The following is a 12,283-nucleotide window of genomic DNA, read 5'->3' as shown; positions in this document are numbered from 1 at the left end:
CCTACCCTATATATACTAAGTTTTTTCCTCTACATAGGTACCTATGATAAAGTTTTATTTATAAATTAGGCACAGTAATAGATTAAAAACAAAAACTAATAATAAAATACCATACATTGTAAATAACAGTTATTAACTGTGGTCTTTCTCTTTCAAAATATCTTATTGTACACACTTAATACCTTGTCCATCTTAACTGAGCACTTATCACGCACTGTGGCCGAAACGTCTGCAGTTTGAGGTGCAACAGCAAAACTGGTATGAATTTCTTTTCCCTTCATCACAGTTTCACAGATAAAAGATTGGTTCTTGCTGTAGATTTTAGCAACTGCAGCATGTTCTTTTTTTTTTTTTTTTTTTTAAACTTTACAATATTGTATTAGTTTTGCCAAATATCGAAATGAATCCGCCACAGGTATACCTGTGTTCCCCATCCTGAATCTTCCTCCCTCCTCCCTCCCCATACCCTCCCTCTGGGTCGTCCCAGTGCACCAGCCCCAAGCATCCAGTATCATGCATCGAACCTGGACTGGTGACTCGTTTCATACATGATATTATACATGTTTCAATGTCATTCTCCCAAATCTCCCCACCCTCTCCTTCTCCCACAGAGTCAGCATATTCTTTTTTTCGTTCCCTATTAAGTTGAGAACTTTCACCTTTTACTTAAAGAAGTTACCTCATGGCTTCTCTCTGGCATAATTGAATGACCAGCATCACTACTCTTGCTCTTGGGGCCACTAATAAGTAAAATAAGGGTTACATGAACACAAGTACTATGATATCATGATGACAAATAACTGAGATGGCTAGTAAGCGACTACTTGGCAAAATCTACTGAAAAAAACGATGATGCAAGTCTGGGGCAGACCAGAGCTGAATGGCACAAAATTACATTGTGCTACTCACAAAAGTATTCAGTTTAAAGCTTATGAATTCTTTCTTTCTGAATTCTTCCTTTGATACTTTCAGCTTCTCACCACTGACTGTGGGTAACTGAAACAAAGGAAAGCAAAGCCATGGATAAAGGGAACTAAGTAGTATAAACTATAAGACAGAAGATAATGAAAGAAACGGAGAAGGCGATGGCACTCCACTCCAGTACTCTTGCCTGGAATATCCCATGGACGGAGGAGCCTAATGGGCTGCAGTCCACGGGGTCGCAAAGAGTCGGACACGACTGGGCAACTTCACTTTCACTTTTCACTTTCATGCATTGGAGAAGGAAATGGCAACCCACTCCAGTGTTCTTGCCTGGAGAATCCCAGGGACGGGGGAGTCTGGTGGGCTGACGTCTATGGGGTTGCACAGAGTTGGACATGACTGAAGCAACTTAGCAGCAGCAATGAAAGAAAATTAGGCACTTTCACATCAATACTGCTATTTTATTTTGTTAATTTATTTTTCAATTGGAGCATAATTGCTTTACAATGTTTTGTTTCTACTGTACAACAACAGTGAATCAGCTATAAGTATACATATGTCCACACCATCTTGAGCCTCCCTCTCACCCCTACTCCACTCCACCCCTCTAGGTCATCACAGAGCACCAAGCTGAGCTCCCTGTGCTATACAGAAGCTTCTCACTAGCTAGCTGTTTTACACATAGTAAAGTATATATATATATTAGTGCTACTCTCTCAATTCGTCCCACCTTCTGATTTTTAACATGACAGCCTTTGGAAATGGACAACATTTTATATTTTCCATTTTCCAATTGAGACTTAGAGAAGTTGGGAGACACATCCCTCACTACCACACAACAATTAAACGACTGAGTCAACACAGACCCATGCCTTTTAACTTTACAACTCTACTCCTGCTACTGCACTCCTTCACAGCGCATGGAAAATAAAAGCAGTGCTCAGTCGTGTCTGACTGTTTGCAACACCATGGACTGTAGTCCACCAGGCTCCTCTGTCCATGGACTTTTCCAGGCAAGAATTCTGAAGTGGGTTACCATTTCCCACTCTAGTGAACTGACCCAACCCGGGGATTGAACCCGCATGTCTTGCACCTCCTGCATTGGCAGGCAGATTCTTTACCACTGTGCCACCTCAGGAGCTCTCTTTTAGAGCACGCTGTCTTCTCATTTAATATTTTTGTTTCATTTCTTATTGCCTAAGTTTACCTGAGTTTCAATGCTTACATTAACTATGACTTGTCATTTCCTTCTGAAACACATCAACCAATCTAATTTAGTGTTACTTTCCTAGCAAAGAATGAAGATATTTGTCAAAATCCAAATCTGTGTCTTTGGAGTGTAAACTTTTATTAACATGATCCCAAAAAAGGAAGATGAAGGAGACATGTATAACCCTGAATGTTCACTTCTCTAACACATGATAGAAATTGTCACCTTGTTTTTCAAATAAGAAAATGAAAAGTGAAATTTTGAACAGGAAACAAATAGAGTGATTGCAAAATCAGTAACAAGGTCAGAGTTATGCAATTGAGACTAAAAGCAATTATATGCACAAGTACTTTGAGAAAATTGTGTACTCAAAGTGTAATCTGGGGTATATTAGGAGGAAATCAAATAGTCCATAATGTGAAAATCTGAAGAAAGAGAGGGATGTAGTATAAATTGCCCAATAGTAACAAGGAAAGTTGGAGAAGGGAATGGCAACCCACTCCAACATTCTTGCCTAGAGAATTCCATAGACAGAAGAGCCTGGTGAGCTACAGTCCATGGGCTGCAAAGAGTCAGATATGACCGAGCTACTGACACACAGACACACACAACAAAAAAAAGGTTTTTGTAATAAGAAATAATATATTTGTAATAAGAAATCAATATATTTCTTACTATATCAAGAAATATAATATTCAGGATGGGAGAAGATATGGAGGAGAATCTAGCTATGAGAAGAATTTTCAAAGATGTAGAACCCCATATAACAGAAAACAGTAGCAGAATGAAAAAGCTTCTTTAACTGAATAGAGAGCTTAAAAGCTGAGAATAAACATGATTACTGCAGGAAATTTGCAGACCTAAAACATAAAAAAAAATAGAGTCAATCTTTATAAGAAAGATGAAAAATCTCAATACAGAAAATAATAACCCACAAAAAAAGTAAATGAGATGGAAGGGTAGTTTCAAAAACTTTAATTTTTATTCAGATATTCTAAAATAATTTGAAATCAGACACCTAAGAAAAATTTTTATATAAAACATTGTTAAAAAGAAATAAACTGTATCATACAAACATATTTTTAATCTTCTCAGTGACATCATTGTTTAGTATGACAACCAAATAAAGAGCCAGTAATGGGCTCACACTGTGACAAAAGAGAGAAAAATCAGAAAACAAGAGTGATGCTATAGAACAATACCTTTTGAAGGCTACATATAACATTTTTTAGCAATGTACAAACATAAGACTTGTAAAAATGTATCTCTAGTAATACCTCCTTTGTTGTTTTTCCAGACAGTTGGGCAACAGAAATGTCATTTGATCCATGCTTAAGTTCTTGAGAGAACCAGAAACATAATGGGCTACAAAACACCTTAAACCACTGGCATCATGAACACTTCCTGTCTAATTCTGTTGGACAACAGAGACAAAGTAAGCCCTGTAATTACATCCCAGGCTGATCTATGCTTGCAGTCATGTAATTAATACTTCCTCTGTAAAGCAATGGAATAATTTAAAGAGCAGATTTTTTTTTCAACCATGGTCTGAAAAAAAGAAAAAACTCCAAGAGGAGAATACATGTGCATTTTAGCTATGTGCAGACACTTCTGGGATTCCATTTGCTAAGAGAAATTGTAACTAGATTCTCAGAGCTTTCATTGTACCAAGAGATGAAAATGATACTTCCTTCCTGCTAAGGTCTATAGTTGGGGGTAGAAGAAAGGGTGACCAGAACCTATATTTATTCCATGAGGTTTTATGAAAATGGTAAACATAATCTCAGTTCCCGGCTACCTGAGCCACCCTAGCATGGTGCCAACCACATTTACAGAGTCTCAGCCAGGAAAATCACTGCAGAAATCTGGCTCTAGAGGATAGACCTCAACTTACACAACAGAAATAAAACACTGCACCCCAGCAAATCTATAGTGACTTCCCAAATGCCTGTGTAGTTTCTAATGTCCATTTTAGAGATGTATTCACAATCGTGAATGTAGGTCCTACAGAACTCAGAGACAATAAAACTGGGTTGTAACACAAAGGCAGAAAGACAGAGTAAGAGTGAGAATGTAAAGCTAACAATGTGGGTTTTACCAAGAGAAACGCATTTCCAACAGTTGTTCAAATTTTAAACACTTTTACATTATTTTCTATTAAATGGCTCATACATATGCCCAGAAAAAAGTCTATATTTTCAAAATCCCTCTCCATTGCCAACCAAATCCAAAATGAATTTCATCTTTGTCATTTTGTCAACTATCTTTATTTAACATTTAGAGTACACAAAGAGTGGTGCTAGGGTATACACAGGGTCAATGCAGTGGTGATTACCTACTCCTGAAACAGCGCCCCATCTTTCCCCTTATAACACTAAACAACCTTATTTCCGACCCAGTGAGGTCTTCTCTGGGACTTCCCTGATGGCCCAGTGGCTAAGACTCCATGCTCCCAATACAGGGGGGTCCTGGTCAGGGAACTAGTTCCCACATGCCACAACTAAGACCTGCCACAGCCAAATAAATAAATACATAAATATGAAATATTTTTTTAAATCCTTTAAAAAAAAGTTAGTTCTTCTCTGATCACTTTTCTACTTCTCTAAACATCACCCTGTCTATATGCTATGAAATACCTCACCATCACTCAACATTTTGTTTATTGATTTGTCTGTATTTGAAATATGAAAAAAAAAAAAACCCTGAAAATGAAGAATCAGGGAAACAGCTAAGCGAATATCATAGTTATCTTGGTCTGCTTGGGCTTCCATAACAAAATATCATAGACTAGGTGAGTTATCAACAGAAGTTCCTTTTCTCACAGTTCTCAGGCTGAGAAGTGCAAGATCAGGGTGCAAGCCAATTCCATTTCTTGTGGGCATGCTCTACCTGGCTTGCCACCTCCTGAGTGTATTCTCCTCTCCTCTTTTTGTAAGATCACCAATATTCTATGATGAGGGCCCCACCCTCATGACCTAATCTAACCCTAATTACCTCCCAAAGGCTTTGGCATTAAGGTTTCAACCCCCAGTGAATTTAGAGGGGACACAAATATTCAGTTCATAAGTGCCAGATCTGAATCCCCCCAACAGAATAGAAAAGAACAACAAGAGAATATTTTGCTTGATTATTAAACTGAATTACCTTGCATCTATCATAGAAATCATCTGTTTTGTTCTGGCAGGAAAATGTAGTTCTCAGTGTCTAGTAATTAATATTCATTTCCAGAGCAACTTGACTTAGGCATTTTCACTCTGGTAGCTTGATAGGTTGCATTTTATATTCATAAATTCAATTGATTGGCTCATAAATTCTTCAAGCTCTTCATTTTAATCTAAGAATTATGCCAAGAAAATCATAAAAATTTTAAGGTAATATATGGCCCTGCATGAAAATTTAAAGGTAATAAGCCAGATTTATATTCTGTGAAACAGAGAATAAAAAAATCTTAACAAAAAACAAAATGATGGATAGGATACATCAAAGCACACTGTCTTTTTGGCGCAATGATTTGGAGCTCACATGTAGGTAAGTCCCCTGTTCTTCAGGCAAGCCCACAGAAGACGGAGTCCCTCTCCACTGGAGATCGCTTCACTTTTTTTCCACTAGAAAAGAGCAATTGGGGAATTTTAAGATATTTTTGGCTGAGGAACTCTGAAATTTAATATATGTTCCAATCTGAAAAACCTGGAAACGCAAAATAGGACAGTGGCCCAAGTCCAAGTAGTCTCAATTTTCCAGAGGCAAACACTGAAGCAAAGAAACAATAAGAAAACTCTCATGAAAATTACCAAGAGCAAGGGATGTCTGAATTGAACATTTTATTCATTGAATTTATAATTTTTTTTTACTTCCTTTAATTATTAGTCTTATCTCACAGAGCGAATTCACATTGAAATGATTAAACAGGGTTTTGGGAACCTGTGTTAAACTGACTAGCAATCATGCCCACATGCCTATTATAAAAAGTCATCATTCATTGTCATCAGCCACATGTAGGTCATATTAACTGATTAATAAACGTATGAGTCAACAGCTACATCATTCACCCAGGTGGAGCTAGTGGTAAAGAACTTGCCTGCCAAAGCAGGAGACATAAGAGATGCAGGTTCGATCCCTGGGTTGGGAAGATCCCCTGGAGGAGGACATGGCAACCCACTCCAGTAGTCTTGCCTGGAGAATCCTATGGACAGAGGAGCTTGGCGGGCTGTGGACCACAGGGTCCAAAGAGTCAGACATGGCTGAACTGACTTTGCACGCATAAGCTATGTACAAAGCACTGTACTACAAACTATTTCAGAAACAACTTCATGTTAAAGTGGAAATATCTCTCCAGAGATTATTTTGAGGACTCAAGAGTTCTTCACAGTCTTCACAAGTACAAGTGAACACTCTCCAGGTAAAGAAAGAGATGTGTGATGTGAAAGCTTCATCAACATCGCAGCAGAAGAGAGACACATGCACCGCATTTGCACAGAAAGAAGAAAGCTATTAACACAGCCTGCCCTGTGCCATCCTTAGGAAACTGCAGCCAAGCCTGCCAAGGCAGATTGGAATTGAAGGGCAGCCCCAGGTTGGTAGGGTTTTCTGCCAACCTGTATATAAATCATCTCGTTCCTCATCTGCCATGTGAATAGGTTCTGCAGCTCCCATGGGAGTAGCTCATGAAATGTACTCATGCACCCGCAGAGCATTCAGTATTTTTTCCTTCTCCAGATTTCCATGGCATTATTCCTGTGTTTACCTTTCTAGTTCTTGGATAGATCTTTCTCTATTTCTTGTACAATATATATTCTTGCAGTTCACTTTTTAAATACTGAGGTTCCGCTCTCAAAGAATCATATCATCCAGTCCAGATCCCCAGCCTCTTTATCTCCTCTGAGTTCCAGGTCCAAATCTCTAACTCTTTACTGGAGAGCTTCTTTGAGATGCCCAAAGGGTACCAAAAAGTAAATGTAACAAAAATCCAAGTCAAAGTCTGTACCTTCAGAGGCTGCTGTTGTTTAGTCGCTCGGTCACATCTGACTCTTTGTGACCCCAGTGACTTAGGCCCGCCAGGCTCCTCTGTCCATGGGATTTCCCAGGCAAGAATACTGGAGGAGGTTGCCATTTCCTTCTCCAGGGAATCTTCCCGACCCAAGAATGAAACTCATGTCTCCTGTACTGCAGCTGAATTCTTTACCACTGAGCCACCAGGAAAGCCCCAGAAAGCTGCTAGCTCCTCTCTTTTTCAACCACTCAAAAAACACAACATGAAATCTGAGAGTCTGTACTTCCTCCTTCATTCTTCTTCCAAAGAGCGGTCAGTTACAGTTGATTACAACTTCTCCTGCATCCTTCCAAGTACTTGATTTAAACTCTATTATTTTCCCTTTATATATTGAAATAATGTTTATTTGCCATCAGTTACTTTTCAGATGTTATGATAATTAAAATAAATTATTTTAATAGTGTCTATACTGGGAGAAACAGATAAGCAAATGTGGCTTACTTTCTCGAGGCATTTCTTAAACTCTCTCTAGCCTTCTATTCTATCCTTGACGTTGTCAGTGTTCTCATCAGGACCTTCTCCAATCTACTCAAAACGTTCCAGTCATTTCTAATACTCTATAAAGAAACAACAGAGTTCTGCAAGGGCTTTAAGTAAATTTAATTGAAAATTTAAATTCTTGAAAATGAATTTGAATTTTTCTAAGGAAATTTAGGGACATGTGAATGGCAGTCCCTGTGAGATAAGCTCTGAAAACAGAAGAGCAAGGCTGCCAGAGCTGGGTGTGAACCAATGTCAGAAAATGGGGAGAATACTCAGAAGCCATGAACACAGGTCAAAAGAAGGAAAATGTAAGCAAGCACAGCAGCAAAGCAGCAAAACAGAGCTCTGGGGGCAATGAGAGACTTATAGCTGTAGCATTTGATAAAGAAATAAGTCAAGGAAACTGGGAAATGATCCTGAGGGACCAGAGGGAAATCATGAGTATTTAGCAGCTGCTCAAAACGGGCATTCTGCCCAATGTACACGATCGATCCTCAGCCTGCCTGCAAGAGGCAGAGCTCTGCCCTGATTCATACTCCCTAAGTAATATTCTGCACAGCCATTATCCTAAAAAAGAAAAAGTCTTGAACTGTAGAATTATCAACAGAAGTTGCTGGGTTACCCAACAGGTTGTATTTCCAGTTTTCTAGACGGTGGCTGTAGCCAAGAGAATAGTGATAATCTCCAAGAAAGCAGACATACAGCCCTGACATTCTCTGTACCCTTATATCCTTAAAGTATGTATCTGTATCTTCTGTATGTCACTCAGTATTATGGTGACGTATGTTATTTGTCTCCTTTATTAAAAAAAAAAGTTGTAGTATGTCTGAGACTATGTCTTCTAATCAGTACAGAACTAAGAACACTGCTTTTTACAGTGAAGGCCCTTTACAAATGTTTTAAAATGACAGAACTTTGGAGTTAGGTTATAAGAGCTTATTTTACAGATAATAAGCTCTCTTTTGCGACCCCAAGAACAGTAGTTTGCCAGATTCCTCTGTCCATGGGATTCTCCAGGCAAGAATGCTGGAGTGGGTTGCCATTCTCTTCTCCAAGAGACACCAACTCAGGAATTGAACCTGCGATCTCTTGTGTCTCCTGTATTGGAGGTGGATTCTTTACCACTGAGCCTCCGGGGAAGACCTACATTACACATAATAGTGGAGTGGATTTATGTAGTGAAATGGGAAAACTTCATTTGACAACGTGGTGATTCTGTTAAGACATTCAAAATCACTGGGATTACTTAGGTCTGCCTGAGGTAAAGAGTAATCAAACCTCACAGGTAAACTTATTTCATCAACTACCTTTTAACTCACTAAAGAAAACCTAAGTCTCAAAACCTAAAATGCTTTTGTGTGTGTTAAGTTGCTTCAATTGTGTCAGACTCTTTGTGACCCTATGGACCATCGTCCACCAGGCTCCTTTGTCCATGGGATTCTCCAGGCAAGAATATTGGAGTGGGTTGTCATTTCCTCCTCCAGGGGATCTTCCCTACCCAGGGACTGAACCCACATCTCTTACGTCTCTTGCATTGGCAGGCAGGGTTCTTTACTGCTAGCGCCACCCAGGAAGCCCTCAAGGCTCTTAAGTACCACTTAATAGATTCAAAGTTTTATACTTGGACTATCTGCTTTCTTTAAAAGCTAACCACAACTGATTTCAAATATCTTTATGAGGATCTCTGCATTTGGACATAGACCATATTCACAAGTTTGCCTGTCTTCAAACTGAACTCTCTTTAAATGAGACACCAATACAGTATACTAACGCATATATATGGAATTTAGAAAGACGGTAACAATAACCCTGTGTACGAGACAGCAAAAGAGACACTGATGTATAGATCAGTCTTATGGACTCTGTGGGAGAGGGAGAGGGTGGGGAGATTTGGGAGAATGGCATTGAAGCGTGTATAATATCATGTATGAAACTAGTCGCCAGTCCAGGTTTGATGCACGATACTGGATGCTTAGGGCTGGTGCACTGGGACGACCCAGAGGGAGGGTATGGGGAGGGAGGAGGGAGGAGGGTTCAGGATGGGGAACACAGGTATACCTGTGGCGGATTCATTTCGATATTTGGCAAAACTAATACAATATTGTAAAGTTTAAAAATAAAATAAAATTTAAAAAAAAAAAGAAAGTTTGGTGGCAATGACTGATACTCAGTAAGAACAAATTTTAAAGGGCCATTTTTACTGGAAAAATACTAGGGAATCTTACAGAACAACCAGGCTACAGGCAAAGCAGGGAACCAAGAATTCAAATAATTCAAAATAATGCAAATGACATCAGGACCATTTATTACTCTTCTACTTTCTTAACTTTCTGGGTCTATTTAATAGCTCTCCGTCCCCAACCCCCTGCCCCCTTAATGCTCTTTCACCTTCCCTATCATTCTTCTGCTCTCATTTTCTCTCTGTCTTTCTACCATCTCTCTCCCACATCCTGCTAAGTCACTTCAGTCGTGTCCAACTCTGTGCGACCCCAGAGACAACAGCCCACCAGGCTCCCCCGTCCCTGGGATTCTCCAGGCAAGAACACTGGAGTGGGTTGCCATTTCCTTCTCCAATGCATGAAAGTGAAGAGTGAAAGTGAAGTCGCTCAGTCGTGCCCGACTCTTAGCGACCCCATGGACTGCAGCCTACCAGGCTCCTCCATCCATGGGATTTTCCAGGCAAGCGTACTGGAGTGGGTTGCCATCTCCCACATCACCCTCCACCAAAGAATCCACCTTCCTTCTTCCAGCCAAAAAGGCATGACAAGTGTCCATTTGCCACTTTTGATATCTTTCACATTAAAACTTTAGCCACAAATAGTGCACATAGTATCAAGAAAATTCTAGAGAAGGAACACACTGTCAAACTATGACCATGTACCCATATCTAGACCAACCAGTCTGAGGCCAAGAGAAGGAAGTACTATAACTTTTCCAGCATGAAATGAATCAACTATTGTGTAGTAAAATGACATCTCTAGGACAATGAGGTGGAGTAGGGCGCAATTTCCAGCTGAAAAGACAGGGCCTACGTTTTCAGGAGGAAAATATTTAGCAGGTCTTTGCCCAATTGTTTTTTTTTTTTTTAAAGCAGGTATTTAAAAAGATTTAAATGTGACATCCACATATTCAGATGGCCTATACATTGGTACTTAGTTACTTGAGCATAAATTTCAAGGGTTTCACGTAAATGAAATCCAGGCTGCTAACGGACCTTCTGCTTCATTTTACTTCATTATTATTTATTTAATGTTCCCAGTACTGTAATAAAACACTAAACAGTGTTTAACTTCTTTCTGTGAAGTACTTTTTTTGTCTAAATATTTTCAATAAGTAGTGGTTTTCTTTAAAGTAAATGGAATGGTCACACTATTAAATTTAAATTGACCTTATGAATGAGAATGATTTTCTCCATCTATTGTCTAGAACAGTGCTTCAAAGAAGTGGTAACATAGCAGCTATGCACTTAATAGGATAATGGCATCATTTAAGAACGACTTTTAAAATACAATCATGCTAAAATTCCATCCAAATGCTGTAGAATTTGTACTAATTATCTCATAAGAATTTTAAATAAAACTATTTATACTGGAATAAGACTTTTTTAACCCATACAAAGGAACATTTCTCTATCATATGAACATGGGTTTTAGTATAACTATTAAGATCCGCAAATATTCAAAAATTAAATAAAGTGTCACAACAAATACAAAGACTGCAAACAAATTAAATTTTGAGTCAAAAGTAATACAGCTGATCCTTGAACAACACAGGTTTGAACTGCATAGGTCTACTTATACACTGAACTTTTTCAATAGAAAATACTTTGGTATTACATGACCTAAGGTTGGTTGAACTGGAGAATGCAGAACCTAGGAAATAGAGGGCCAAAGTAAAGTTACACTCTTGTTTTCAACTGCTCAGAGGTTCAGTTCCCCTAGTCCCTGTGTTGTTCAAGGGTCAACTGTATTTTCTATTGTGTTTGTAAGACTCGTACTCAAAAATTACAATGCTTTTAATCATTATCTTTTGTTATTTTTTGTTCTTGAGGTCGTGTCCACTCTTTTGAGATCCCATGGACTGTAGCCCGCCAGCCTCCTCTGTCCATGGGATTTTCTAGGCAAGAATACTGGAGTGAGTTCCCATTTACTTTTCCAGGGGATCTTCTCAACCCAGGGATCCAACCCAATTCTCCCACATTGTAGGCGGATTCTTTATCAGTGAGCCACCAGGGGAGCACAATCATTTTCCTTAACTTTCCTGAATGAGGGAGAAGAGGCTATTTGGTTCCACTCCATAGATTCCTATGCGGACATCCACCCTACCCAAGATTCCAACCCAAGCTGGTCTACCTAAGAAGAAAAAAGAGGACTCAGAATGGAGCAGAAATTTCCTAGCTAGGTCTGTCTTTTACTGTTCTTTAGACATAGTCCAGCTCCAGGGCTAGGGCTTCCCAGGTGGCACTGGTGGTAAAGAACTTCCCAGCGAATGCAGGAGACATATAAGAGATGTGGGTTTGATCCCTGGGTAGGGAAGATCCCCTGGAGGAGGAAATGGCAACCCATTCCACTATTCTTGCCTGGAGAATCCTATGGACAGAGGAGCCTGGCAGGCTA

At 39.3% G+C, this 12,283-nt stretch overlaps 1 protein-coding gene across 35 annotated transcripts in view; it reads right to left on the bottom strand.

Moving 5' to 3' along the window:
* The window catches only part of LOC147361797 (uncharacterized), a 331,684-nt gene that overhangs the window by 155,102 nt on the left and 164,299 nt on the right, over positions 1 to 12,283 (bottom strand). For 11 of the 35 annotated variants that reach the window (XR_015138284.1, XR_015138282.1, XR_015138283.1 and 8 more), the window contains one exon: positions 5,657 to 5,739. The exons of 22 other annotated variants lie outside the window; for them this stretch is intronic. The gene's annotated coding sequence lies outside the window, so the exon portion shown is untranslated. Of the gene's footprint in view, positions 1 to 3,093; positions 5,740 to 12,283 lie in introns of those variants that run through there. 2 more of the 35 variants (XM_086330166.1, XM_086330155.1) reach the window with 1 other exon arrangement.

Source organism: Bos grunniens, chromosome 12 (genome assembly GCF_055505025.1).
Source record: "Bos grunniens cultivar Pamir isolate PY7600 chromosome 12, Bosgru_T2T1.0, whole genome shotgun sequence".
NCBI classification, from domain to species: domain Eukaryota; kingdom Metazoa; phylum Chordata; class Mammalia; order Artiodactyla; family Bovidae; genus Bos; species Bos grunniens.
This window is presented reverse-complemented; position numbering and strand designations above follow the sequence as displayed.